General features: G+C 35.9%; 1 protein-coding gene across 5 annotated transcripts in view; it reads left to right on the top strand.

The window, feature by feature from the left end:
* The window catches only part of Nuak1 (Nuak family kinase 1), a 687,224-nt gene that overhangs the window by 79,712 nt on the left and 590,164 nt on the right, over positions 1–17,348 (top strand). For 3 of the 5 annotated variants that reach the window (XM_089598607.1, XM_089598606.1, XM_089598603.1), the window contains exon 2: positions 6,733–6,766. The exons of the other annotated variants lie outside the window; for them this stretch is intronic. The gene's annotated coding sequence lies outside the window, so the exon portion shown is untranslated. The remainder of the gene's footprint in view (positions 1–6,732; positions 6,767–17,348) is intronic. 5 annotated transcript variants of the gene reach the window in all.

Here is a 17,348-nt window from a genome sequence, read left to right as displayed (position 1 = left end):
AAAGTATGCCTTGGTAAGAGAAGCAATAAGCGCGACTAGGGCACTTATGTTTGTACTTTGTGCCCTAGTGACATAATGTACGATTTCTGACCTCGGGCATTTTTGAGGGTTGAATATGCCCTCGATAGAAAAAATAGGACTGGCCGCGGAAGCGCCATCAATCCGTTGCTACCTTACATCTCTGCTTCGCAGATCCCTTGGATTGCAAAATAGCCCCGGAGACGATGGCACTTATCCGATGAAAACTACTAATTCTGCCTTATTACTCAAAATGTTTCCACGGGAGTAATTTTTCGCCCTCATATAGTATGCAGCATTAAAAAACATCATAATTGTTGTACAACAACTTCAACGTTATACAGTGTTTGAGACACTCGTTACAATAATAAGTATTAATAAGTATCCATGAGTTCTGGCTTGATGAAGTCTGTCATTGCTTCTTCCTACAACATGATACGATCGAATTATATTAAGATTTGATTTTTAAACTTACAGTTTTTAAGAAATTGTACCGAAACTTGTGCACATTCATTAATGAAAATTTATAAAGTCATTGTAACATATCAATCTTGTAAAACACACTCCACTTTTATCTACTAACGGTAATGAGATATCACAAAAACCGATTTCTAAATTATTTCTGTTCTACATGTTAGACATGTCGTATTATTTTTTATGTGACCTACAGAGAAGCGTAAGCCAATATTTTCTTCAACTAATTTTTGTACAAGTAATAAAATTTTATACCTTCATGTCGAATGAGAAAGTTAAATTATTTTCTGCTCAAAGAGAAATTATTGGCAGCAACGTGTGAAATAGCGTTATATGACAAGTTACGAAAAACGACATATAATTCTTCAATAGTATTAACAGGATGATTTTCAACAAAATATTTAGATAAGGTCTGTAATACTTTAATGTGGAATTTTTAAGTAACCTTCCTCGTTCCAACCAATATTGTGTGTAAACAGTATTGTCATAGCAGGTTCATTAAACACCTGCATGTATTTAACACCACCATTGAAAGCACAGATATAAAGTATTATGTATACATGCAGTACTAGTACAAATAATGTAGAAAGTTGTTTTCTATCGTAATAAAATTAAAAAAAGATTATTAAGCTTGTCATGAATTGCACATCCAAGCAAAATTGTAAAGTGTTATTGTTGTGAATAAATAAAATTATAGGTTATAATAATTTAAACCAATTTTAAATCACAACTCTAGTGTAACATGTAAGTACCGGTTTTCGCTAGTGCGAAAACTTCGAATTTTGCGGTGTTTATAAGGGATCATTGGTAATTATAGTAGTAATTTTGCTGATCAAAATTATTAAGTAACGTTGTACGCTTGCAACTGTTCACTCGTTTGCGTAAAAAAAGTATACATTTATAAAAACTGTTTTTGGCACTGAATATTAGTTGTAATAATACGCTCGAAACGTTGTTTCCTTGATTGCGTGTATTATTATGATTCATTTTCTTTTTTTGTAATTATAAAGTTGAACTGATAACCTTGAAATTCGAAGTTGAAAACAATACCTCTTGTTAAGCAGGAAGTATTAATATGTTTAAATAAATAATAAATTTCAATTATTAGTGAACTCAAACCCACGATCCTGCGAGTCTCTCCGGATACAAAATAAGCATCGTAACTATTGACAGATCGATATTGTCTGATAGATTCTTCATGAAATAATAATTTAAAAAATGGTAAAAAGTAGTTAATTTTTATTATATTTTACTTTTTAGTTTTAGTTTACAGTTATTTTTATTTGGTTACATAAGAGGGGTAAACATTGTCTTTCCACGTATTCACCGCGATACACACTATTCAGCACTAGATCTTTCTATGCTATTTTCAATTACGTAATATTTACCAAGCCTTATAGTTTCCAACAGCCTGAACGTGAGACTGGACTGTGGCAGGAAAAAAAATACTCTAAGCAAAGAGAAACTGTATCATGAAAACGAGCACGTTAAAATCCTACAGTTTATGACTTAATTTTTTTTCTATAATTGTATTGCATTGACTATGCAGAAGTTAAACAAAACGCTGTTAAAGTCAGAAAGGTGCCACACTCGCAGCATGCTCCGCTTAGCTTGGACTTAATCATGTACAAAAATCAATTTTATATTTCTTATCACCTTATTGACAGCACAGTATTAAACAAATGCATGTTTAAATCAATTAGTCTTTTGTAATAAGCTAATATAAAAAATATCGTGTATCCATCGGTGGAGGAGATACGTGATGATGACAGCGTTCAAGAAAGTAGAAGATCTCAAAATAGAATTGGTTGGAGGGAATGGTTGACTGTGTTGGCTTTTAAAGGTTGGCTCGAATTTTTATCGGTGGATGGAGAAAAATGCGGTGCAACGAGTGTGACGTCAGTCTTGCGCCCAAGTTGTCTTACTTATATATAAAGCAAAGTCACTAAAACCATTGTAATCGCTAACTGCAAAGACTACTGAACCGATTTTGCTGGAATTTTGCATACTGATTCTTGATGATTCCGAGATGGTTTTTACATAGTTTTTTTCTTGAAAAAGTTAATGACAATAGCGATAAATAATTTCAAAGTTTTGCTAAAATAAGCTAACTTTGCGCTTTAGTTCAGTAGGATCCGCTAGGTGGCGTCGAGGTAAAATTAGAGCCACCCACAATAAAAGATAGTAAAGAGTGGTAATAAGATGCCCGACGGAGTCAACAATTATTGTGGTCGTTCATCGGCACTACACCATAAACAAAGTGGTCCATCGTGCAGCTGAGTATTCTGGGTACCGATGACACTCTTCCTTTATGGGCAAGCGAAATAAATTGGGTTTAACCCCAGATCACCAAAATAACCGACTGTCACGAAAGAATGGGCGTTTGAACGTCAATGTTCCCGGTGGAATACCAGGAGACGTGTATGACCAGAGCACAACCTGCTCCAACACTTTAGCCGTTTTGTGTTCGTTCAACCATTTGACCTGGTACTGTCAGAGAATTTTTTACTTCAAATGTAAGACAGGAAAGACAGCCCTGTAGAATACCAGCAGCCACAACGGCATACCTACAGAGAAAGGTATTCTCCAGGCTCACTTTCCTAACTAACGATGAACGGTTGGTTAACCAGGGAACGACCTGAAGACGACATATTCTTTGGTCAGCGTCGTACTTTCCTCCTGTCTGGTCTCCGTACACGGAGACTCAAAGGATAAGAGTCAAGCTACCCGCAGCTGGCTCTCCATCATCAAGAATAATAATAAGGAATAGCTGCAAGTTTCACCACTGTCCCTTTTCAGGGCTATTATGATTATTTACGTTCCCTACTTAACCATCAATCTCATCGGTTCTTTTACGGACCACCTAAGTTAAAATTACCTTGCCAACAAACCATTTTTACTACAATTTTCGGAGACGAATCGTCAACTAAAAGACTATATAAAGCTGGCCACTATTAAACCAAGTCAGTCATTCATTGGCAGACGTCACGAGTGGAGTTGTTCGTCGCAAGGCTGGGAACCCCGGTGACGGATGATCCTATATTATCTTCTCGACTTTCAGCATTCAATCAGAAATCACCGATCCTCTCCAAGGTCTGCGCTGAGAGAATCTAACAGCTATGAAGAAAAAATAATAAACGTGAGCCAACGGGAAAGTATCATGAACCAACTTCTCCACCTTAGATCACCATAATAACTGAGTCTGCAAATAAAGAAGGTGCTTTAGACACCAACGTCTTCGATATTATACCAGGAGACGTTGGAAAAGAGCTCTACAACTAGCTCGAAAGCTTCAAAAGTTGTAGGGGGGGGGGAAGACGGGGGGCCGCTAGTACAACATAAAAAACACGCACTATCTAGCAGACACTTACATACGCTAAAAAAAAGTTAGGCAAGAGACCGACGTATCCCGCAGCTGATTTTAAAGCCAGCAACCTCTACAACTAGCTTGAAAGCTTCAAAAGTTGTAGTTTTTTTACTGATCAGTGTGGTGCTGCAATAACAGGCCAGAGAAGATCACCCTGAGGTATAGAGGCTGCTTGAAACTTCAGTCAAGAAAGAGTTTACTTAAGAAGCTTACCGGTCCTTTTTAGGGTCATCGAACGTCGAACTACCTTGCCAACAAATATATTACAACCTCATAAAGTTGAACAAAATAGCCTTTAGGGCTCACAAGAGTCTTAACTATGCCAAAAGTCACAAGAAGTTTAATTGGAAGGAAAACTTAAAATGCATTTTATGAATACAATTTTAGGCGTCAAGAAAATGACAAAAAAGTTTAGTAAGTAAGAGATCATTTTTTTACTCTAACCATAGTAATATTTTGAATCTTCCAGATTTTTTAATAGGTAGAATTTGTATTTTTTTTGCGATAAAAAACGTAGAGATTAAGCTCCAAAACTTTGTTGCTCTGGTAATAAAGTTGTGAGATAAGAGAAAAAAAATTTTTAATTATATATTTCTTGTGAGCTTTGAATCTTAACAGATTCAAAAAAATAGCCGTGTTCATAGATTATACGGGAGAAACTGCAAATTAATGGCTTTTTGAGGCCAACGATTATTTTAAGGCATAAGAAATGCACGATACTTTTTAGCATAATTATATTTTTTTCACTTTTCACAGCTTTTTACTGGACCGAATATACTGTATGCATTCCGAACAACTATGTTTTTCATAAGAAGATTTTTGTTCTAAGAAGTGTTAGAAATAGATGTAAGATTTTCAACTGAAAACGTTTCACATTACATGTCAACATACACCACGGTGTTCCATTTAGTAAGTTTCGGGCGAAGCCGAGACGGGGGGGGGGGGCGCTAGTATAACATAAAAATACGCACTATCTTGCAGACACTTACATACGCTAAAAAAAAAGTTAGGCAAGAGACTGACGTATACCGCAGCTGATTTTGAAGCCAGCAACGAAGTACAGAAAGAAAAGGTAGTTGCGCAGTTAAAGTTTGCGGCAATGACAGCTGCAAATAATAAATTTTTTAGTGTAGCTTCTAATGTCTTCAAAGATATGGAAAATATCGTTAAAGGTAGCATTCTATCAGATATTAGCCTGTCTTGCACTAGAGTAAGAAATGTGATCATTAACATCATTGGGGAAGGCGCAAAGGACAATTTAGCTTATATTCTGAGAGACAGTCTGTTTTCTATCTGTATCGATGAAAGTACGGATCATTAAAAAAAAAGCTTAGCCGTCGTTATAAGATACTCAGACCCATTGGCTAAGCAAATTAAATCTGTTCTATGGAGTCTTGTACCAATTTTTCGACGGCGGCTGTTCGACAATGATGGAGCAAATAAACGAAATAATTCCAAGAATAAAAATTGTTTGTTGCCTTTTACACTCAACGCATCTGTATTTTAAAATCTCTATGGAAGAGTTACCTGTACAAGAGTTAGTAAACGACATGTATACTTTATTAAAACATTCTAGTAGAATGCATGATTTTAAGAATTTTCACGAGAAATTACATGTAAAAAAAAAAAAAAAAAAAATAGAGCGCTACATTGAGACGCATAGGTTCTCCACGCAGTACTGCATAAATAGAAATTTAGAGCAATTGCCAGCTGTACACGAATTTGCAGTCTCTTACTAAGAAAGGGGATCAACTGGCCATAAAAATTGTTGTTGCAACGGAGATGGCAGAAATAAAAGCATATTGTTACATGCTGCAGCATGTACTATTTTATTTAAACGGTCTGAATTCGTTTTTCCAACGACATGATGTTGGACTCCATGAAGCTCAAGATCAAATTATGAAAACCTACAAAAACATTGTTTCGGCTGTGATGAATCGTAATTCTGTTAGAGAGACTTCTGCAGCTGAAATGGATATATTTAATAGTAGAGAATACTTACCTTTCATCGATCACCAACTTGGAGACGGTGTAAGGCACGAAATGCTTTCGAATGCTGGTGATATGGGTCCTTTTTGCGTCAATAGTTTCAATTTTATTTTATCTCTATCGTTAGAAATGAAAAACCGTTTTTATAATTTCGAAGATAAGTTGTATAGGGCAGTAACATGCCTGACACCATTAAGCGCTTTGTTAGCTCAGCATCGCCTTGACAGACCTGATGGTATTGATCAGCTAGTGAAATGTTTTCCATATTTAATTAAAGATAAAGAGCTATATCATCAAGTAAGAACTAGTGGGATGTGCTACCAAAATTGGCTATTGACATCAGTGTCCAAGTGTATGATATGAAAATAGACGAATTTTGGTGGTACATCAGGGGGATGGACGTTAATGACATCTTGTAAATTTTTGAGACCATTGCATGCTTTGCTATCACAGTTCTTCCAGTGCCTCATGCAAATGTTGACACTGAACATACGTTCAGTGCAACAAACAACTATAAAACAAAAAATAAAAATGCATTTAACGTTGAGACAGTAGATAGTGTCTTGAAAGCAAAAGAGCACATTAAGACTTTTGGCATGGGATCTTTCGAAGCATCGGATTTTATGGTGGAAAAATTTCTTCAAGGAAGATATTACAAAAATAAGTATGCTGAAGGGCAAATCCAGTAGATATAAAACTAGGTGTTTAATGCATTTTTATTGAATTTTGTTTTAAATCATAGTGTTTTGAACATAAAAATTGATGTTAAAGAAAATATGTGATAAAAATCTGTGTTTTATTTTTAGAAATTATTTAAAATAACACATGTTATTCTGTACTTTTCAATATTATTTTATAATTTTGACTGAACTATATTATTTCAGGTACAGTACATCTTGACAATTGATGTGCAGAGTCGTAAGTTCCAACAAATTCTTCTAAAAATTGTTCATAGTAATTAAATAAATAAATTTAATATTTAAGCTTTTTTGTATACTGTAAATAAAATGTTACTTAGTAGCAGAATCGATTACAATAAATTATAGACGATAAAATGATTTTTGTTTAATGACACAAAAAAGGACATGACTTTTGTTTCAAAAAAAAAAAACAAGACAAGTAAGCATTTCAGATTTCAAATTCCAAACGCGTAAAGGATCCACTGTGTTGTTAATCATTAGTAATTTTTTCATTATGAAGAAAAGAAATTTATAGTAATTACATTTAATATTAACATTTGCTTTCTGATACTTATTACAATATCGTTCGAACCAAGAAGCTACTGGGTTCACGGAACAGAAGCTCATGCGACCGTAGTTTCCTCACGTGGTAAAATAAACGCTCTGATGGTCGATACGCTCTGCAAGGCAAAGTAACATAACACTGATGGTAACGTAAAATTTCAACATGCATAAAGACCGTGGCCATATTTTCAATTTCACCCGATTAATCAGTGGCCACTTTTGGAAGTGCTGGAGTACAGCTATATTGGATGTGGTCATCAGTTTAGTATACCGGTGTTCGTCAGAAAAATGTTACAACCACCACTTACTTCTACACATGATAAGGTGGTAAGCCGTCGGCTTAACGCCCCTCACCCGACCTAAACTGCAAGCAGTATGGTCTTTGACCATGTTACGCATACCATGGAGGGAAAATAGTAGTAGAAGTAGTAGTAGTAGTTTCTTATTTTTTTATTTTTTGGAGGGAGGAGAAATGCATTGAGGCACACTGCAGGGACAGCAGTAGTGTGGGACTTGGTGGATTTTTTTATTAGACCACCCATACCCACTAAAAACCTCTATCCCCATACCACGTAGCTTTAGTTTCACCCCGGAACCGCATTAGCATTACTTCAGAGGGTGGAGCCACCAGAGAGACCATTGCGTCTCAAAGAATTAACGAGCAAGCTCGCCACCATTTGCAAGAGGTGCCAATCCTCTCGAGTCCTTAAAAGGACTCGGGGTCTCTGAGGACCAGCACCCTGTCTAGCTCTCTATAGAAGGCTACTAACTTAGCAAGCACCACTATAAGCTTGACGCTTTCTCTTGCTGATAGGTACAAGTACTAAGAGCAGCATGGGTCCACATCCGCCCACCTATCTACTCAAGGCCCTCCCGCCTTATTTGCATTCTGCTTGAGCCTTTTTTCTGGCCTCTTCTAGCACTTTTCTAAACAGCGGGCAGCTCCCACTGCCGGCTTCGTGCTTGTTGTTTGTCGTTGGATAAAGAAAACACCACGCTGGGTCTGAAAAATCTTTTTTCCGGTGATTGTAGCTTCCACATCGGAAGCAAAGCTTAGACCTACTTTCTTTTTTACAGTTGCCTGACACATGTCCATATCCGAAGCATTGGTAACATCTTGTTACTCCAATTCTTCGTCGGATTTGGCAGCTTACAAAGCCAACTCTTAGCCTGCCTTTATTTTCTGCTTGTCTAGCAGTTGCTTCGTCTACCGCTATCAACGCAAGCCTTCGACCTCCAACGTTTGATTTTAAGAGAGATACTTTAAGCTACTGGCTATCTAGTCCAAAAGTCTTGATAAATGCCTCTTTAACATCGTCTTCCTTGACAATGGCGTTCAGGTCTCGAACCTCCAGTATCACTTTTTTTGTGCTTATTTTGACAGTTGCCTGTCCAGCTACCAACTTTTCAATTTGTTGTAAGAATGCAATCGCATCCTTTACACCTTTGGCTTTTATCAGTATGTCTTCTTTCTTTGTGGTAACAACACTTTTAACTGCAGCATTGGCCTTGTCAGGATCGAAATTCGCCTTCATTGTCTTTAGCACATTAGCAAAAGTCTGCCCTTCAGCCTTCATGACCCGTACTGTTGTCGTCGGGTCAACTCTCTTCTTTTGAACTTTTTTGTCGTTCAGGAGAACCTTTTCTTGTTGGCCTCTACCTGATTTCTTTTTTTTAGAAGACATGGCTTGTTGCCGTTTTTCAGGACTGTCTGATAAACTCCTGTTTTGTTTAACTCATTCTATTTCCTTGAGGGCAGTGTTCAGGGTTCTTTTCTGAACATGCCGTCGTAAATTATCTCTTTTATGTTCTTTGTACTGCAGGAATTAAAAACACTCTTGCCAACTTCTCTTTACATTTTCTTTCTTTGAAAGGACGCTTGTTCTAGTCAACTCAGCTGCTTCTAAAAGTTTAAGCGCACCTTTTAGACCATTTAAATGGCGTTTGCAGTGTTTTTATATTTTTCCTCAATCACCTCAAGCGTTTCTTTAATCTCTCTTGTTGCAGATTGAACTTGCTTATTCACTTGCATTCTCTTCACTTTTAGTTCAGCATTATCACTTTCCAGTAAGGCGAGCTCATCTTGCGTCTGGTTGCTGAAGACAGTCACAATACTACCCTCGCTAAAGTTATTGCCTATGCTGGAAAGGCTTCTTCTTCGTTCTGCATCTGTAAAAACAGGCCATGAAACGTTTATCAGTCCTAGTTGGCCATAAAACGCGTCTTTGATGCTCCCCCTCCAGAATCTGTGGAGGCAGTGGCATTTGGGCTTGCACCGTATCGGAACTGCCAGCGAATTTCCTGGAAGAGGTTACCACCAGGGGTGCTAGTTTCACATTGACGTGTCTCATTTTTGGTTCTTTTTAAAATTGTGTGGACCGATAAAAGCCAACACTCCCCTATTTTCCAAAAAGAAGTGTCTGGAAATAGTGAAAACCAGCCACTCTCCTTCAGTCCCACCAGCAGAGACCAGCGCTCTCAAAAGTGGCTACTAAACTTGCGGAAAATTTAAATTGGCTACATGGAGCAAGACGCAAAACCCCAGATAACTTGACGAAATTGCATACACCATAACTTGATAAACTAATCCTAAACTATTGAACCCAATGACCCAACGTGCCCATAAGCAGTATCACGAGCTTTAATAAATATCAAATAATTAATAAAAACATTAAAAAATAACGCGAACAACAATCACCACACAACCCAGGGCTCTTTCTAGTAACTTCAATTATTAGTAATAAAGAAAACAATAACGCAAGTGCCAATCCCTACACAGCCCAGGGCGCTTTCTGGTCGCTTTTAATATTAATAAAATAAACAAAATAACGCAAACGCAATCCCCACACAACCCGGAGTGCTTACTGGGGTCTTCGTTAATCAATAAAATCAATGAAATAATGCAAGTGCCATTTCCTACACAACCTGGGGCGCTTTCTGGTCGCATTAATTATTAATAAAATAAATAAAATAACACAAGAGCCAGTCCCCACACAACTCAGGGCACTTTCAGGTTGCTTTGTTGATTTATAAAATAAATAAAGTAAAGTAAGCGTCAATCCCACACAACCCGGGGCACTTTCTGGTTGCTTTCTCAACTAATAAAATAAATGAAGTAAAGTAAGCGTTAATCCTCACACAACCTAAGGTACTTTTTCGTTACGTTAATTATTGATAAAATAAATAAAATAATACAAGCATCAATCCCCACACAACTTGGGGCACTTTTTTGTTACTGTTATTATTAAAAAAAAAAGTAAAATAATACAAGCGCCAATCCCCACACAACCCAGGGCACTTTGTAGTCACTTTGTTAATGTATAAAATAAATAAAGTAAAAAAAGTGTCAATCTTCACACAACCTGGGGTACTTTTTTGCTACTTTAATATTAATAAAATATACAAAATGACCCAAGCACCAATCCCCACACAACTTGGGGTACTTTTTTGTTACTTTCATTACTATAAAAATAAATAAAATAATACAAGCGCCAATTCCCACACAACCTGGGGCACTTTCTAGTCGCTTTGTTAATTTACAAAATGAATAAAGTAAAGTAAGCACCAATCCCCACACAACCTGGGGTACTTTTTCGTTAGTTTAATTATTAATAAAATAAATAAAATAACACAAGCGTCAATTCTTACACAACTTGGGGCACTTTTCGGTTACTTAAATTATTAAAAAAATTAATAAAATAACACAAGCGCCAATCCCTATACAACCTGGGGCACTTTTTGGTCGTTTTGATACTAAAAAAAAAAAAATACAGTAAAGTAAGCTCCTATCCTGACACAACCTAGGGTACTTTTTTGTAACTTTTACTATTAATACAATAACACAAGCGTCAATCCCCACATAACTTTGGGCAGCTTTTGGTTACTTTGAATATTAAAAAAATTAGTAAAATAACACAAGCACTAATTGCCACACAATCTGGGGCACTTCCTGGTTGCTTTGTTGATAAATAAAATAAACAAAGCAGAGTAAATGCTAATCTCCACACAACCCGGGGCGCGTACTGGCTGCTGAAATTATTGAATAAATAAATTTAATAACGCAAGCACCAACCTCTACACAACCTGGTTGCTAAATTGCCGCTTTGTTAGTTAATGAAATAAATAATATAACGCAAGCACAAATCCTCGAATAACTTGGAGCGCTTTCTGGTCGCTTACTTAATTTATAAATAAATAAAATGAGGTAACCACCAATTCCAACATAACCCAGGGCGATTTCTGGTCACTTTAATTATTCATATTAAATGGAACAAGAACGCAAGCGGTGATTCCTATACAACGCGGGGTGCTTACTGGTTGCTTTGTTGATTAATAATATAACGCAAGCACCAATTACCACACAAACCAAGCCACTAGCTGATCATTTTGAAAATTTTTTGAAATTTATGAAATATTAACACGAGTGCCCATCACCAAACCATCCAGGGCACTTTCTAGTTGCTACTGGTTGCGTTTAATTGGCACTTGACTTTTTTTTATTATTTGATGCTTTTTCCAAACAAATAATGTAACCAGTAAGCACCCCGGGTTGTGTATTTTATTCTTCAAAAAAACGGATCATATTAAAATGACTCAAGGCCAGGCACTTGCAGCGCAAAAACAACTTGATGTCGCTTTCCAGTAGTCTTAGAAAGTTAATTTGCGCATCCTCAAACTTACTCCTCTTGACTTAAATCAGGTTTATTTTTAAAACGATGCCTTTGTATATGGAGAAGATTTCTATTGTTTAAATTATCGTGAGTTTATTGATCATCATAAGCAACTTAGACAGTCAGAGGTTCTAACACAGACCATTCTCTCTGGAGCTGGCATCATAAGCTTTACAGTGTAAACGTTGCCTAATAAAGCATTAAAACACTATGCTTAAGTACTACCGAGATAGACATCGTCTAATAACTAACTACGTAAATTCAATCTTGAATGCCAATCTTATAAAAAACAATTTCGTAAACGGAATTAAAAGTCTCATGAGTAATACCACCAGGCCACATGCTACTTTAGAAGCTCTTCACAAAAAGAGCATGGTGTGGGCGATTTTTTTATCGGCATAGTGCGAGGTAGTTTCTTTTTACAATATATGTGTGTGGTGCCCTTGTAAGAGATGTGTATTATGTCCAATAAATAGCGTCACCGTTACTTGGATTTTGAGTTTTGATACGCGGACGCAACGCAGGTATTATAACACGCAAAGGGCTTGACGATGCAGCGGTCTGACAGGCAAGGCTCTGGCAGGGAGATCGAGGTCTGCTGGGCAAAAATGAAAATGAAAAGTCTTAGTTTTTGTTGCGGTAGGACGATCAAAGTTTTCTCTCTGAAGCTCCACAGGCTCAATTCTTCAAAAACGTGAGAATCGTGAGTAACAACTTCTCTCTTCGCAAGGAGGCTTTTGATGCCCTAGGGTGTCAGTAAGGTAAGCGGATATGAATCTCCGGCTGCTAAATTGATAAAATCGAGTAGTGTCCCCAGATCCAGTTGACTTATAGAGAGATGTTTTAATTTTCTCATGCATGATCTTCCTCGAGTACAGTCAGTCGTGTTTCCGTAGTTTTGAGCCTGTGAGTCCTGTGTGTAGAGTGCGGTGAGTGCCGTTACCCGTGTCGTGTATTTAGTTAATTGATCGCGTGGTCAAGTTATGGTATATTTTAATATGTAAAGTATTCGTAGTTCGATTGGCTCTGATTAAGATCCATCACACCTTCGTTGTTTTGGGTCTAAGAAATCATTGTGATATGAGAGTCGGTTCATCGCTTAATTAGTCCATTCATAGTTATACATTTTTTGTTTCCCTGTTTGACACCTTCATATGGTGTGGGCATCGAAATTATGCCTTCATTAGTAATATCTTTAGTTGTAAGTTTCGTTAAATTCCAGATTTTGTTGGAACCAAAAACCGCGGTGAACGCAAGGCGGACATGATTGAAGATTAGGCTAACAGTATAGTGAAGTGTTTTGTTTAAGATGATAAGAGTAATCTATAAGAAGTAATCCACGAGAGGTAAAGGTTGTATTGATAGTACAGTAAACTACCAAAAAATGAGACTAGTAAGCATACATTTGATTGAGTTGTTATTATTGCGCTGTTTGTTTACAAATTTCAATTACGCTTGTACATACGTTTGTATCACAAGTGAATATAGCGATTGCATCTCATAATTCATAAGTATAACGCTACCACTGATGTTTTGAAGAAAGGCTGTATAACCGCTTTATCGAAATTTAGTTTTGCTACGTATAATTAATTTCCCTGATCCTCTGTCCCCCTCGCAGGATAAACTCTCAACTACCACCCCAAACTATCTCTTGATCGTCAGGGTGGTTGCAATGGCTACCAATAAATTCAATTTTTTTGCTACCATGGATTGGCAGAAGCTCTTAGGTGCTACCACCAAGCTGCCTTCTTTGGCTTAATTGAAGGAACTTCTGAATTCATAACTAATGATTTTAGAGTCTTATACCTCCAGACCTAAATTTGTTACAACCACTCGAAATCATAAACAGGGAAAAAAGGAAGACAGTTTCTCCACTACGTTGACTCATTAAACTAATGCTTCTAAATCTACAGTTACATGCCTTTGTTGCAGTTCTGATCACAGTATTCGTACTTGTGAAATATTCAAGTCAGAAACTTGTCCAGAAAAAAAGCATATTTATCTTAAAGCTAACTTTTGCCTCAATTGTTGAGGTTTTCACGTCACTGAAATCTGTAAAGGAACGAGCACTTCCAATGTCTAATTTCAGATAAACCATATACTGATGCACCGTGAGCAAAAGAATAAGCTTTTTGATGTTGCTAATTCTACCGTTAAAAAGGGTAACTCAACTTCCCAAGTAGTCCTGACAACTTAAATTTTTAAACTAATCAAGTCATTACTCTTAGCAATGGCAAGAGTACAGATAGTTGCTCTGTCAGGACACTGAATTTTCGTTAGAGCCCTTGTAGATCCATGCTCCCAAGTGTCGTTAGCTTCTTAGGTATTTGCTCAATTATTAAATTTGTCTTCACAAAAGGTTAATGTCTTATCATCAGATGTTGGAGGTCAATGCTTTTTTTGTTGACAAGGTGTCACCTTAACGACGATCATCCTCTTGTTCAGCTTCAATTTTTGAATATCATAAGGGCTAACAGCTTGCTAAACCTGAATTTTAACGTGATGATCAAGCCAAATTATTGCTCGATGCTATTGTACATGCCCAAATCATCGAAGGTCCTATTGCCTCTAAATCTGCATTAGGCTGGCTTTTTTCTGGTTCTTGATACGATCAGTCGTACGGTAAAGTAAGTCATCCAACTACTCCTCACGTTAGTGATGGAGAATCCACTCTATTTGATTTATCACAAAAGTTTTGGCCAGTTGAAAAATTGCCATCTAATCCAACTTTACTCACAACTGATGAAGCAAAGTGTGAGAAATTCTTCAAAAAGACTTACTCGAGACCCACCAGGGTAATTAACGGTCACACTTTTGTTTAAAAGGTCTCCTTAGATTTTATATAACTTCCAAGCTGAATTTTTAAAGTGGTCGAAATTATGTTCTTCAAGATGGAGTCACACCAGCGGTCCTATTATCAGTTTTGTAAGTTTTACAGCATATTCATGTGGGAATATACAAACCTCAAATACATGATCTGAATTGATACCTATGAGATTACAGTATGGTATCTCCCTCACCATAGAGTGTGGAGCAAGTCAAGTACTACGACTAAATTACAGGTAGTTTTTCATGGTTCTGTTTCTACTAGTGGCGGCTTCTCCCCAATTCTTGTCTCTATACTGGAGAGAAGCTCTTATAAAACTTATTCGATCTTATTATGAAATGGCGCATGTATTTGATCATATTTTCCGCTAACGCACTACAGGTATTTATCAGTCTACTTAATGGTTTCAAGCAATACTCTGGTGCGAAAGTTTGAAAGAAGTTCTTAAAACGTATCTCCTAATATGGAGCCTTGGACAATGGCGCAACTACCGTAACAGCTGTCAGCCTTACTTAGAGTAAGAAATAAATTGTGAAACAAAGCAAAAGTTTTCAATTATCATTAATAAACCCAGTTATCAATAACATTTTGAATTTTTTTACGTTGGTCATTCATGGTCTAGTCTGTTTACCTTCTTTGACCTCTCGACTATTCCAAAAACTTACATTTATGTATCGTAAAGGGCTACTTTAGGGTGCCTAGATATTCAGGAAATAATTTTACATCGATGACTTCTTATCTGGTACTTATTGTGTATTAGAAGCACTAAATAAGATAGACGAACTAACGAACATCACAAGCTTAGGTTATTTTCCGTTAAAAAAGTGGTGTGATAGTTCAGCCCAAGCTCCTAAAAATGTACTGCCAGAAATTCGCTCTATAAGTGCTCTGGATTTATTCACAATTGATGAATCCACTCCTATTTTAGGTCTGAAACGAAAACCTAGTACTGACAAATTTTATTATCAAATCAAGCGTATTCAAAGGATTGTTTGGACTAAACGTACTCTCCTTGCTTAGATAGCTCAATATTTTGATTCACTTGGTTGGATTTCTCCTGCCATCATTAAACCTAGAACAATAATCTAGAAGATTTGGATGCTAAGAACTTTTTAAGACGAGAAATTATCTCTTAACTTGTAGAAGAAATGAAGCAATTAGATAAGTAAAGCAACGTACTTTAGCCTAGTTAAAATCCCTCGTTGGAATAATTTTAAGCCAAAATTTGAATGTATTGAAATACACAAATTTGTAGGTACCTCAATGCAAGCACAAACTACAGTACTGTATACTCGTGTTATCTCCAAAGATGGTGTTTTTGTAATACTCAAAGTGGCTAAAACCAGTCTTACACCCATTAAAACGTGAAGTATTACTTGCCTCGAGTTGTGTGTTACTCATCTTCTTGTCAAACTTATGAGCAACTGTGTGTCCATTATAAGCGTTAGTAAAGTAGACATTAATCTTTGGATCGATTTCAAGAATGTCTTACATTGGCTAAATTTAATGCCTTCTTGTTGGCCAACTTTTACAGCCAATCGATGTTCTGTCATCATGACTTTAGTGACTTAAGCACACTGGCACTACGTTGCCACTAAAAGAAGTCCCACTTACGTAGCCTTAAGAGGTATCTTTGTCATATTAATCTGTGTACTTTAGTGATTCAGAGTAACAGGTTAGTTATACATGTATAATGATATTAGAGCCATTCAAAAAACATTTACTTTAACCAAAAAAGTAATAAAAAATCACATTAAAATTTTGAAACTGAAATAGAAGAAATATTCGTAGCAAGAAATTAGAATCAAATACTATTAGTTACCAAAATATACTAATTAACAAAGTAATAAATATATTTTCTACGTAAAAAAAAAAAATATTTACAGCAAATAAAAAATAGCAATAATACTATAAAAATCTGAAATGACTAAAAATTTTGACATTTGTAATTCATCAAAATATACACCAATTATTATTTTAAATTTCTTATACGTGAATAAGTTATTATGATTTGTAGATCCAATGGTATATACATGTAAGTGCTTTCTTTGGGATATCTGCGTAGGACCACAAACATTTTCAAAAATTATAAGTGTGAATGTGATTACCATATTTTGATTTACACTCATTGTTATCATGATGTTTATTGTTAAAAACTAAACAATTTTTTAACGACTAATATACATTTATATCGACTCATGAAGCATAGAGCAATGTCATATAGGTTACTATTTCGTATTTTAAATTCAAAAATTCTTGTTTTTTTATAGTACGGGGTTGGCACGCAGAGGTATATAGGATAATATAGGTAGTATATGTAGGATACACATAGATAAAGTTTCTAAACCTTATCATCTGAATTCAAATCATTTTTTTTTTTTGAATAGTAATAGTATAAGAAAATTAAACCATCTACTTTTCTTTAATAATACGGGTTTTAAGATATAAAAATAAACACAAATAATTTCGAACAAAAATTTGAAAGAAGCTTGCTATTTGATAATAAACATCTTATTATCTAGGTCACAAATCCAAGGCACGTTAAATAATGTAATTTTGAATTTCAAGCAACTTGTACTATTATTAAAGTATATTTTTCTAAACCAATCTGTGAAAGAGGTGATAGGGCTACATGAAAATTATAATAATTATGTTAATCATGATAAAAATAATGACAATAGTAACAATCATTGTAATAATGATAATAATATTGATAATACTGATAGTAGTAATGATAACGATTACCATTACTAAATTAT

Source organism: Copidosoma floridanum, unplaced genomic scaffold (genome assembly GCF_036245765.1).
Source record: "Copidosoma floridanum isolate Cflo_tuat_1 unplaced genomic scaffold, Cflo_Japanese_pri ptg000006l, whole genome shotgun sequence".
In the NCBI taxonomy this organism is placed as follows: Eukaryota; Metazoa; Arthropoda; class Insecta; order Hymenoptera; family Encyrtidae; genus Copidosoma; species Copidosoma floridanum.
Note: the sequence above shows the minus strand (reverse complement) of the source record. Positions and strands in the feature narration are given on the sequence as shown.